This window comes from Enhydra lutris, unplaced genomic scaffold (genome assembly GCF_002288905.1).
Source record: "Enhydra lutris kenyoni isolate GAN:26980312 unplaced genomic scaffold, ASM228890v2 scaffoldscaffold13, whole genome shotgun sequence".
Classification (NCBI taxonomy): domain Eukaryota; kingdom Metazoa; phylum Chordata; class Mammalia; order Carnivora; family Mustelidae; genus Enhydra; species Enhydra lutris.
The window spans coordinates 4,339,480-4,352,633 of NW_019154097.1; the positions used below are offsets into that span (position 1 = coordinate 4,339,480).

Sequence of the window (13,154 nt, forward strand, 5' to 3'; positions counted from 1 at the left end):
AGTTGTGTGAGGTGGTATCTCATTTTGGGTTTAATTTGCATTTCCCTGATGATAGTGATATTGAGCATCATTTTGTGTTTCTTTTAGCCCTCTGTAGGTCATCTTTGGAGACATGTCTATTCAGATCCTCTGCCCATTTTTTTAAATCAGATTATTTGTTTTCTTGGTGTTGAGTTGTATGCGTTATTTATATATTTTTATAGTATGCAAATATGTTCTTTGCAAGTATCTTCTCTCATTCAGTAAGTTGCCTTTTTGTTTAGCTGATGATTTTCTTCACTTTGAAAAGCTTTTTAGTTCAATACAGTCCAAGAGTTTATTTTTGCCTTTGTTTTCCTTGTCTGAGGAGACATATCCTGAAAAATGGTGTTGAAACTGATGGGCAAGTGATTGTTGCCTATGTTTTCTTTTAGGAGTTTTATGGTCAGGTCTTACCTTTTGGTCTCTACTCCACTTTTATTTCACATTTGTGTAAGATATAAGAAAGTAGTCCAGTTTTTATTCTTTTGCATGTAGTTCTCCAGTTTTTTCAACACCATTTATTGAAGAGACTATCCATTGTGTATTCTTGCCTCCTTTGTTGTAAATTGAGGAGATAAGCATAGGTTTATTTCTGGTTGTGTTATCCTGTTTTTCTGATCTCTGTGTCTTTTTTTGTGTCAGCATCACACTGTTTTGATTACTATAGCTTTGTAGTATAGCTTGAAATGTTCTATTATGTCCCTGGTTTCTTATTCCAGGGAATAGGCTTTAAAAGGTAATCAATTTACCAAGGACTCCATCTTTTGTGAATGGCAGAGCTGGATTTCAGTCTCAATACATCTGATTCTGTTTATCACCATTGATTTCATCCTCCTCCTCGATTCATCATCATGATTATCACCCCATTAGGAGGTGTTCTTTGTACCTGAATCAAAATTTAAGCAATATAAATGAATATAGAGTAAAAATTAAGCTCCTATCTTGTCACATACCATTGTTCCCTCAAGGCAACCAATGTTAGCAATGTCCTTATGTTTTTTTCCCCCAGAGATATTCTATGGATATTGCTGAGTGAGAAAAGCAAGATGTTAAGACAGTGACAAACATTGCACAGCTGTGCTCTTTTTAAATATCTGGATTTTCTCACCGAACAAAATATCTTGGGTATATGTATTTGGAAAAAAATGTGTAATTCTGCCTCTTTAAAAAAATATTTTATTTATTCATTTGAGAGAGAGAGGGAGAGAGAGACACACACAGACCTTGAGTGGGGAGATGAGCAGAGGGAGAGAGAGAAGCACACTCCCCATGAACAGGGAGCTCCATTCAGGGCTTGTTCCCAGAATCCTGAGCTCATGATTTGAGCCCAAGTCATACGCTGCCTTATTCTTCTAAATGACTGGGCCAAACAATATACTACCTTGTTCTTTGGAATGGCTGCATATGTTCCATTTAAGTTTGTGCCATCATTTAATTACCAGTCTAATAGTGATAGACATTTAGATCTTCCAAACTTTTGCAATCTTGTGCTATTACAATCAATGCTACAACAGATTTCCTTGTGAATTCATAATTTGTCACTTAGTAAAAATACGCCTGTTCCTGTACATTTGCAATTTTGATAGGTATTGACAAATTCACACATTCCTGTCATTAGCATATGAACACGTCTGTTTTCCAGACTCTGCTAACATAGTATTTTAGTCTGTCAAGAACTCTTTTTGGTCTTTGCCAATCTGAAAGATAAGAAGTGATATTGTGTTGTAGTATTTAATACTTTAGGAATTTAACATGTGAAAAGTAACACAAATATGCAAATGTGTATGAAAGTACATTAAACTCATAGATTTAATTGAAAGACTAATAAAGCAATAATCTCCTAATTTAAGGAGAACATTGCCAGTACCTTGGAAGCTCCCTGGGTATTTCTTCCCAATCTATCCTCTCCCTCTCCTCCCAGAGATAACCACATTCCTGATGAGTTTTAATCATTTCCTTGTTTTTTGTTTTTTGTTTTTTTTTTTTAATTTTATAGCCTAGTATACATCCTTAAACAGTATAGTTTAGGCTTTCCTGTTTATAAACTCAATGTGGGACACCTGGGTGGCTCAGTTGGTTAAGCATCTGCTTTTGGCTCAGGTCATGATCCCAGGGTCCTGGAATTGAGTCCCACATCTGTCTCCTTGCTCAGAAGGGAGCCTGCTTCTCCCTGTGCCTGAAGCTACCCCTGCTTGTGTTCCTGCTCTCTCTGACAAAAATAAATAAATAAAATCTTTAAAACTGGGTGTTTTGGAAGGGAGTGGGATGGGAGGTTGGGTGAGCCTCGTGGTGGGTATTATGGAGGACACGTATTACATAGAGCACTGGGTGTGGTGCATAAACAATGAATTCTGTTACACTGAAAAGAAATTTTAAAAATATATTATTAAAAAAGAATTTTAAAAAGTCTTTTAAAAATAAAAAGCAAATAAATAAATAAAAAGCCCTCAATATAAATTCAGTCTTTGTAGTTTTCTTTTTGACTTGTTCTTTAGTCAATATTGTTTTTTTTGCTAGACTCATTAATATTTAGGAGTATGGCTAAATTCATTAATTTGTATTGCTAAATTCCATTATGTGAATGTAGCACGGTTTATTTATACACTCCACATTGATGGATGATTGGGTTGCCTCCTAGTTGAATGCTGCTATAGATATTTTTATACATTTCTCCTTGGTACATGTATTTCCAACTGTCCTGTTTGCATTTATGACCCATCCTCTCTCCAGTGATGTGTAATAATACATCACGTGTGTTATATATCAAATATCCAAACATGCATGTGCCCATTTCTGGGAACTCTCTTCTTTTTTTTTTTGTTATATTTCATTTAAATTCAATTAATAACAGATAGTATATTATTAGTTTCAGAGGTAGAGTTCAGGGATTCATCAGTTGCATATAACACCCAGTGCTCATTACATCAGGTGCCCTCCTTAATGCCCATCACGCAGTTACCCCATCCCTCCACCCACCTCCTCTCCTATAACCCTCAGTTTGCTTCCTGTAGTTAAGAGTCTCTTATAGTTTGTCTCCCTCTCTGATTTTGTCCTATTTTTTACCCCTTCTTTCTTCTATGTGCCTCTGTTTTGTTTCTTAAAATCCACATGTGGTGAAGTCATAAGATAATTGTCTTTCTCTGATCGACTTATTTTGCTTAGCATAATACCATCTAGTTCCATCCAAAATTATTGCAAATGGCAAGATTTCATTTCTTTTGGTGGCTGCATAATATTCCATTGTATATATATACTACATTGTCTTTATCTATTAATCTCTTGAGGGACATCTAGGTTCTTTCCATAGTTTGGCTATTTTGGACATTGCTACTATAAACATTCAGGTGCATATGCCCCTTTGGATTACTACATTTGTATCTTTAGGGTAAATACCCAGTAATGCGATTGCTGTGTTGTAGGGTAGCTCTATTTTCAACTTTTTGAGGAACATCCATACTGTTTTCCAGAGTGGCTGCACCAGCTTGCATTCCCACCAACAGTGTAGGAGGGTTTCCCTTTCTCTGCAACCTCACAAACATCTATCATTTCCTGACTTGTTAATTTCAGCCATTCTGACTGGTGTGGTAGCATGTCACTGTCATTTTGATCTGTATTTCCCTGATGCTGAGTGATGTTGAGCAGTTTTTCTGGTGTCTATTGGCCATTTGGTTGTCTTCTTTGCAGAAATGTCTATTCATGTCTTCTGCCCATTTCTTGACTGGATTATTTGTTCTTTGGGTATTGAATTTGATAAGTTCTTTATAGATCTTGGGTAATAGCCCTTTATCTGAAAAGACATTTGCAAATACCTTCTCCCATTCTGTAGGTTGTCTGTTGGTTTGTCGACTGTTTCCTATGCTGTGCAAAAGCTTTTAATCTTGATGAAGTCTCAATACTTCACTTTTGCTTTTGTTTCCCTTGCCTTAGGAGACATGTCTAGCAAGAAGTTGCTGCAGCCAATGTCAAAGAGGTTGCTGGGTGTGTTCTCCTCTAGGATTTTGATGTGTTCTTGTCTTACATTCAGGTCTTTCATTCATTTTGAGTTCATTTTGTGTATGGAGTAAGAAAATGGTCCAGTTTCATTCTTCTCTGTGTGGCTGTCTAGTTTCCCCAACACCATTTGTTGAACAGGCTGTCTTTATTTCCACTGGATGTTCTTCCCTGCTTTGTCGAAGATTAGTTGATGGTAGAATTGAGGGTCCATTTCTGGTTTCTCTATTCTGTTCCACTGATCTATGTGTCTGTTTTTGTGCCAGTAGCATACTGTCTTGAGGATTACGGCTTTGTAATAGAGCTTGAGGTCCAGAATTGTGAGGCTACCAGCTTTGGTTTCCTTTTTCAACATTCCTCTGGCTCTTCAGGGTCTTTCCATACAAATTTTAGGATTATTTGTTCCAGCTCTGTGGAAAACAGTGATGGTATTTTGATGGGGACTGCACTGTACGTGTAGATTGCTCTGGGTAGCATGGACATTTTAACAAGATTTCTCCTTCCTATTTGTGAGCATGGAATGTTTTTTCCATTTCTTTGTGTTTTCCTCCATTTCTTTCATGAGTGTTCTTTAGTTTTCTATAGTTTTCAGATCCTTTGCCTCTTTGGTTAGGTTTATTCCTAGGCTTCTTAAGGTTTTGGGGGCAATTGTAAATGGGATTGATTTTTTGATTTCTCTTTCCTCTGTCTCATCGTTACTGTATAGAAAATCAACTGATTTCTGTGCACTGATTTTTATACTCTCCACTTTGTTGAATTCCTATATGAGACTTAGCAACTTGTGAATAGAGTCTTTTGGGTTTTCGACATCAAGTGTCAAGTCATCTGTGAAGAGTGAGAGTTTGACTTCTTGACTGTTTGGAAGCCTTTATTCCTTTTTGTTGTCTGATTGCTGAAGCTAAGAGTTCTAGCACCGAGTTGAACAGCAGTGGTGAGAGTGGTCATCCCTGTCCGGTTCCTGACCTTAGGGGGAAAGCTCTCAGTTTTTTCCCATTGAGAATGATATTCTCTGTGGGCTCTTCATATATGGCTTTTATGAGAATGATGTTCCCTCTATTCCTACACTGTAGAGAGTTTTAATCAAGAAAGGATGCTGTATTTTGTCAAGTGTTTTTTTGTGCATCAGTCGAGAGGATCATATGGTTCTTGTCCTTTTTCTTCTTAGTATGATGTATGGGATCTCTGTTCTTTTCCATTGGTTTATTTGTCTGTTGCTATGTTGATGTTATGCTGCCCCAATCAATATTGCTTTATAGTATACTTTGATATCTTGTAAGGTATGTCCCTATATCCCTACCCAATACATCTTCAAATGTGTCTGGGCTGTTTTTAGTCCTTTGTTCTTCTCTATACATTATGGAGCCAACTTCTTAAATTGTAGAATAATGATTTGGGGGTTTATATTTGGCATTACATTGAATCTATAGATGAATTTGAGGAGAACTAATATCTCCACAGTGAATTTCCTGGCCCATGAATAGAAAACATTCCTCTATATTAGTATCATTCAAAACATGTTATAATTAACAATTTTATACTTAAACGTCTTGGAGATCTTTTGCAAGAGATACCCCTGTGTGGTGATATTTATATATATATATATTTTTTACTTTCAAAAATCTGATTTTATTTTCTGAATCAAAAAGAAGTGTATTCACGTTAAATGTAGAATGTTTAACTTTCCATTGATCTCTCTCAAAACACCTTCCTGATATTGTTAACAGTGCTTAGAACTGTAAAAATATGCAACATGGGGGGTTAAGGGGGTAGGAGAAGAATAAATGAAACAAGATGGGATTGGAAGGGAGACAAACTGTAAGTGACTCTTAATCTCACAAAACAAACTGAGGGTTGCTGGGCGGAGGGGGGTTGGGAGAGGGGGGTGGGGTTATGGACATTGGGGAGGGTATGTGCTAAGGTGAGTGCTGTGAAGTGTGTAAACCTGGCGATTCACAGACCCCTGGGGATAAAAATATATTATATGTTTATTAATAAATAAATAAATAAATAAATAACCAAAAAAAAAAAAAGTCAACATCCAATACCATGCTTTAAAGGAAAAAGTTTAAATGTAGGATTTATTTCTAAGGAACCCTTCTCAAAGGTCAAGGCATTGGCAATTCTAAATACAAAGCTGTGATTACCAAAACAGCAGGGTACTGGCACAAAAACAGACATATAGACCAATGGAACGAGTAGAGAGCCCAGATATGGACCCTCATTTCTGTGGTCAAATAATCTTCGACATAGCAGGAAAAAATATACAGTGGAAAAAAGATAGTCTCTTTAATAAATGGTGCTGGGAAAATTGGACAGCTATGTACAGAAGAATGAAACTTGACCATTCTCTTACACCATACACTAAGATAAACTCAAAATGGATGAAAGACCTCAATGTGAGACAGGAATCCATCAACATCCTAGAGGAGAACATAGGCAGTAACTCTTTGACATCGGCCACAGCCACTTCTTCTAAGACACATCTCCAAATGCAAAAGAAACAAAAGCGAAAATGAACTTTTGGGACTTCATCAAAATCAAAAGCTTCTGCACAGCAAAGGAAACAGTCAAGAAAACAAAGAGGCAACCCACGGAATGGGAGAAGATATTTGCAAATGACAGTACAGACAAAAGATTGATATCCAGGATCTATAAAGAACTCCTCAAACTCAACACATACAAAACAGATAATCAAGTCAAAAAATGGGCAGAAGAAATGAACAGACACTTGTCCAATGAAGACACACAAATGGCTAACAAAGACACATGAAAAATGTTCATCATCATTAGCCATCAGGGAAATCCAAATCAAAACCACATTGAGATACCATCTTACAGCAGTTAGAATGGCCAAAATTGACAAGGCAAGAAACAACAAATGTTGGAAAGGGTGTGGAGAAAGGGGAACCCTCTTACACTCTTGGTGGGAATGCGAGTTGGTGCAGCCGCTTTGGGGAACCATGTGGAGATTCCTCAAAAAATTAAAAATAGAGCTACCCTATGCCCTGGCAATTGCACTACTGGGTATTTACCTCAAAGATACAGATGTAGTGAAAAGAAGGGCCATCTGTACCCCAATGTTTATAGCAGCAATGGCCACGGTTGCCAAACTGCGGAAAGAACCAAGATGCCCTTCAACGGACAAATAGATAAGGAAGATGTGGTCCATATACACTATGGAGTATTATGCCTCTATCAGAAAGGATGAATACCCAACTTTTGTAGCAATATGGACGGGACTGGAAGAGATTGTGCTGAGTGAAATAAGTCAAGCAGAGAGAGTCAAGTATCATATGGTTTCACTTATTTGTGGAGCATAACAAATAGCATGGAGGACATGGGGAGTTAGGAGAAGGGAGTTGGGGGAAATTGGAAGGGGAGGTAAACCATGAGAGACTATGGACTCTGAAAAACAATCTGAAGGGTTTGAAGAGGTGGGGGGTGGGAGGTTGGGGGAACCAGGTGGTGGGTATTAGAGAGGGCACAGATTGCATGGAGCACTGGGTGTGGTACAAAAACAATGAATACTGTTATGCTGAAAATAAATTTAAAAAATGATTAAAATAAATAAATAAATAAATAATTTAAAAAGAAATGCTCTGATTTCACCTATTTGGGTAATTACTTTCATCATCTGTTATCTGTGACCATCTGGGTTGTTTGATTTGGTCATGTCAGTAAACACTTTCATTGGACGCTATAATCTCTTGAAGATTTTAGGGGTTATCCTAACCTGAGATAAATAGTTATGAGCCGTAATGTGGAAAGTAATCAGCACATAAGCAGAACTGTGAAAGCCTCCATTTGTCAGTGGTCCATTCTACACTCTTTGATTACCTCCACAAGCATGGACTGAGTTGAAGGCTGGTTTTCTTTGCTTCTGAGACCATTAGATCAGGGAGCATTCAGGTTTGCCTCAGGGATTGGACCATTCCTCCCAACTAAGAAGATGGACCTGCTGTAGGGATGGGAAAGTGAGTAGGGAATGTCTCTTCCCACCTGCTGGCAAGAGGGAGAAGGGCTTTGAATGAGGGCACTTGGAGGATAACAAATGTCCTGAGGCTTACGTTCAGTGCTTTTCCTTCTTCAAAATGAAAATATCTTATTACTTCTCCTGTTAATATATGATCACTGTATCACTATATGATATTCTTATAGGCCTCTCATACTTCTTATATATTTTCCTTAGGTATTGTAAAATTTTTCTAACTATGTTGAATTATATACAACCCCTCTTGTGTACTGTCTTAATATTGCTTGTAGTTTTGGCATTTAGTAAATTTTCTTTAGCTAAACAACATATGTGGATAGTATTCTTTTTTCCTTCTTTTCAATATTTATGTTCCTTGTTTTCCTCATCTTATCTAATTATCTAGACTGCAAAATGATGTAGACATTGAAAACTGGTGACCTCATCCAAGTCGTAGACATACTGCTTGCTGATGTTCTGATACTTCCTTTCATGTTAGGGGTAGTTTCTTCTATTGAAGTGTTCTCCTTTTAAGAAGTCAGAAATCTATGTTAAGTTTTATCAAGTGACTTCTCAACATCAGTTGATCAGATCACTTTTTCTTCTTGAATCTATTAATAAAATGGTTGCAATAGATCTCCTAATCTATCCTAATGTTAGAAAACTTGAAGCCCCTTAAAAACTGGGTCCTATGTGTGATGTGTTTAATATGCAATGATTTAAAACTACTGAGGTTCAGTAAGTGACTTTTTTTCATGTGATCAAGTTTCTCTGCTCATTCATCATCATCTTATTCTTTCAAATGTCTTTATGCTAATACTTGTCTACTGTTATTTTCTCTTAAAATTTTCACAAGCATATATATATATTTTAAAGATTCTATTTATCAGAGAGAAAGAGAAAGGGGGAGAGAGAGAACAAGAAGGGGAGGACAGAAGGAGAGGGAAAAGACTCCACACTGAGTAGCTGAGCAGAGTCTGACCTTGCTCCATCCAAGGACCCTGAGGTCATGACCTGAGCCGAAGGCAGCTACTAACTGACTGAGGCACCCAAAAGCCCCTAACAAGCATATGAATACTTTTGTTATTTCAGTATCAATGCAGTGAATTATATTCACACGATTCCCCTTCCTTCCATATCCTTCACAAGATGAGACCTTCAATGTGTTGTAACTATACTTCTTTTTCTAAATTTCTCAGTTTAATTAAGTCATCTAGAATTGTAACTGGAGTTATACCATTGCTTTGTTGTCCCTGTTTACCCCAATGCATTTCCTAATAATTCCTTCATATATTTGTCTTTGCACATTTGGTATTAAGCGTTTATTAGACTTTATCAGTCTTCAGACATTTGACCATTCCCCACTGTGTCTTATATATCATATCTGTCCCAGTCCTTCCATTATGTATTTTTAGCTGTTTTTTGGGAAAACTTTATAAATAAAATTTCTTTTTGAGAAAGGAATTATAGGGGTGTGTGCTCTCTGTGTTTGCATGTGCCAACATTTCAACTCTCATATTGGTACAATGGTCAGGGTAGGAAAATTCTGGACTTGCAGCCCCCTATGTACTAGAGCTATGCTGAGTGAAATAAGTCAAGCAAAGAGAGTCAATTATCATATGGTTTCACTTATTTGTGGAGCATAACAAATAGCATGGAGGACAAGGGGAGATGGAGAGGAGAAGGCTATTGAGGGAAATTGGAAGGGGAGGTGAACCATGAGAGACTATGGACTCTGAAAAACAATCTGAGGGTTTTGAAGGGGCGGGGGTGGGAGGTTGGGGGAACCAGGTGGTGGGTATTGGAGAGGGCACAGATTGCATGGAGCACTGGGTGTGGTACAAAAACAATGAATACTGTTACGCTGAAAAAAAAAAAAGAAAGAAAGTAAAAAATAAAACTCAAAGTGTTATCTTTCCTGGACATCACGTAGTTCAATATGCACCTGAGAGATAGACAACTCCAAGGCTTGACCAATAGTATATACTTTTGTCCAAGTGCTTCTAGAATGGGGCAGAAATATCCTGTTAAATGTTTCCTGTTCACTTAAAGCCTTCTGTGTAATCAGATTTGTCTATGCACCTTTGATGAAAGTGGCCCTTTATCTTATCCTCAGAGTCCCTCCTGAGAGAAACTAGGCAATAAAGATCTATCAGGAGCCCCCACTATCACTGGGTGACATGTTTGCACAGGACCAGGTTCTTCACAGAGACTTCACGTCCTTGTTCCTGAGGCTGTATATGATGGGGTTGAGCATAGGGGTCACCACCCCATAGAAGAGGGAGGTAAGCTTGTCTGAAATTCCTGCTTGTCTGCTCCTCGGGGGTCCTTGGATTCGGGCTTCCCATACATGAAGAGGATGGTCCCATAGAAGATGACCATGACTGTGAAGTGGGCAGAACAGGTGAAGAAGACCTTTTTCCTCCCCTCAGTTGATGGGATCCTCAGGATGGTAGCAATGATAAAAACATAGGAGACAAAAATGAATAGAATTGGAATGCCCAGAAAGATCACACTGGCCACTGCCATATTGATTGCTTTGATGGAGATGTCAGGCCAACCTCAGAATAGCCAGGATCTCACAGATAAAGTGGTTGATGACATTGTCCCCACAGAAGGGTGGTCGCATCATTAAGGATATTTGCATCATGGCAATCATGCTTCCAGCTGCCCAGGAGCCATGGGCACAAGGGCAACCTTGCTCATGACCACAGGGTATCTAAGGGGGATACAGATGGCCACATAGCAATCAAATGCCATCATGCCCAGAAGCACATACTCTGCCTCCTATGGCAAAGGAGAGAAGCATCTGCTTATCACAGGCTGAAAAGGTGATGGTTTTCCTGGGTCTTAGGAAGATGTCAAGAATCTGGGGGACTGAGAAGGTTGTGTAGCAGATGTCTAGGATTGAGGGTTTCTCCAAGAAGAAGTACATGAACATGTGCTAGTAGGTGGTAGGCACAGTCACCATGATGATGACCCCATTGCCCAGCAGGATCACTACATACATCAAGAGAATGAGCACAAAGAACATTTGGCATAGGAGGAAATACTGGGTCTGTTGGCCAGAAGGGACTCAGGGACCAGAACTATCTTCATATACCAGAAGGAGATTTGGAGCATCTTCTGGTGAGGCACTAAGCTGATTTAGGAGTGAAGGTAGACACTATTGGAAGGTAGAGTTAAGCATAATTCGAGGAAGAATTTGCTAGGACTAAGTGAAAAATCTAGAATCTGATGTATTGAATTGTCTGTCACTGGAGATGTCCAAGCAAATGTGCACTGCTTGGGGTCAGGGACATTGGAGAGGAACAGCATGCATCCTGCGCCTAGGGTTGAACAAGAAAACCTCCTGAATCCTCTTCTAACAATGATATTGCAAGACTTCACTAATTGTCAGAAGTTTTCTTAAATGGCCGCTAGATGCCAATTGTGTATTTGCAATAGCAAGATTGTTTCCCTACCGGTACAAAGTAGAAGTTAGGAATAGGACTAACATAAGGATGTGAAATTTTATTAACCGAATAGGCATACTTAGGCAATTCATTCTTTCTTGTTTTAAGATTTTATTAATTCATTTGAGAGAGAGAGAGAGAACAGCAAGGGGAGCAGCAGGCAGAGGTACAGGGAGAAGCAGGCTCACCTGAGCAGGGAGCCCAACACATGCTCTATCCCAGGACCGTGGGATCCTGACCTGAGCTGAAGGTAGCTGCTTAACCGATGGAACCACCCAGGCACTCCCTTAGGCAATGCATTCTTAATAAACATATGAAAATGTAAATATCACTTGAAGCAAAACCTTCCAACTTCCAAGATCTAGTCTCAAAACTAGACTCACTTTCTAAATTCTCTTTAGAAAAAAGTCTGCCATATTCAAAGAACTTCATAGAACTTGCCATAAAAACGTGCTTCTATTCATCTGCTAACACCTCTGAATCTCTCATTTACCTTGTGTGTCTATTACTCTATATAGGGACGGTGTCTTATTCTGTTCCACATGGCACACAGCACTGCGCAGCATTCATGATACGACCAATACTGGTATCTAATAGTTCCATTGTGCTTACCATTTACAAAGCACTTGTTTATAATAAGTAATTCGTGTGAAATCAAGTGGTTAGATGTTAAAATATGATGAAATAGACTGAAAATGGTTAGGCAACAAACCGAAGCTCATAGGTAAGAAAAAGCTTCCCTGTTTTTATCCTGCTGAGCTATGGAGGCTCAGGAAATGTTACCGAGTTTACATCTCTTGGACGTTCAATGTATACTGTAGCATATTAAAGACTTTGTGAAGTCCTGAAACAAAGAAACATGTCAAATATTAGCCTCCAAAGTCTTCAAATATATTTAGCCTCTGTCTATCTATCTGTCAATATCTCTATCATGTTTCTTTTTTCTAGAATGTGGGTTACCCTCCAACCAAATACTAGCTTTTCTAGTGGGAATTGTTGTAAGTGATGAGCATCAAATTCAAACTCTATACTCTTTCTTGCCGTTAACTTCCTAGCAGTGTTTCATAATGTGAGGTGCATTGAGAAAAAATAGCTTCAATTTTCTCATAGCTAAGAAGAAATGGGGTGTTCCAGAGTAGCTTGTTCCCACCCCAAAACTCTCTATCTGGAGAACTTGTCTTTGTCTCTTCTTATACTTCCGCCAAACTGACTCTATTTCAAAAACGGTCCAAAATGAAAATTCCCACTTCCTCCTTGTTCCTATGACTCTCCTGGGGAATCCAAGAGGGATGGCAACAGTGCTGGGAGCATCCTCTCTCCTCTGTGCACTGACTGACTGTGTAGCTTAGACACAGTGCAGGCCTTTAACCAAGCTCCCTCTGATAGTTCCTGTCTCCTTGGTTTTATCATGTGTTCAGAATGTCTTTGTGTATTCAATTAGAGATCCATTGTGTGACATCTGTTAAAACTCTGAGCTCTATGGCTAAAAATCAGAAGATACACTTCAAAAAGTTAATTTGAAAATGGACAGAAGGGCAAGAGAGGATTCTGGATTACATGACTTGTCTTTTCGAAGGCAGCTATAATGATCCGAAGTCTTTTATCCCATAGAGTGGGAACAGAGAGGAGCCCTCCATCACTGGGTGAAACATTTCTGAGCCACCAGGTTCTTCACAGCAGCCTTCACATCCTTGTTCCTGAGGCTGTAGATGATGGGG

At 38.6% G+C, this 13,154-nt stretch overlaps 1 pseudogene; it reads right to left on the minus strand.

The window, feature by feature from the left end:
- Positions 1–11,015, minus strand: part of LOC111146035 — a 14,108-nt pseudogene extending 3,093 nt beyond the window's left edge.
- Positions 11,016–13,154: the final 2,139 nt, after the last annotated feature.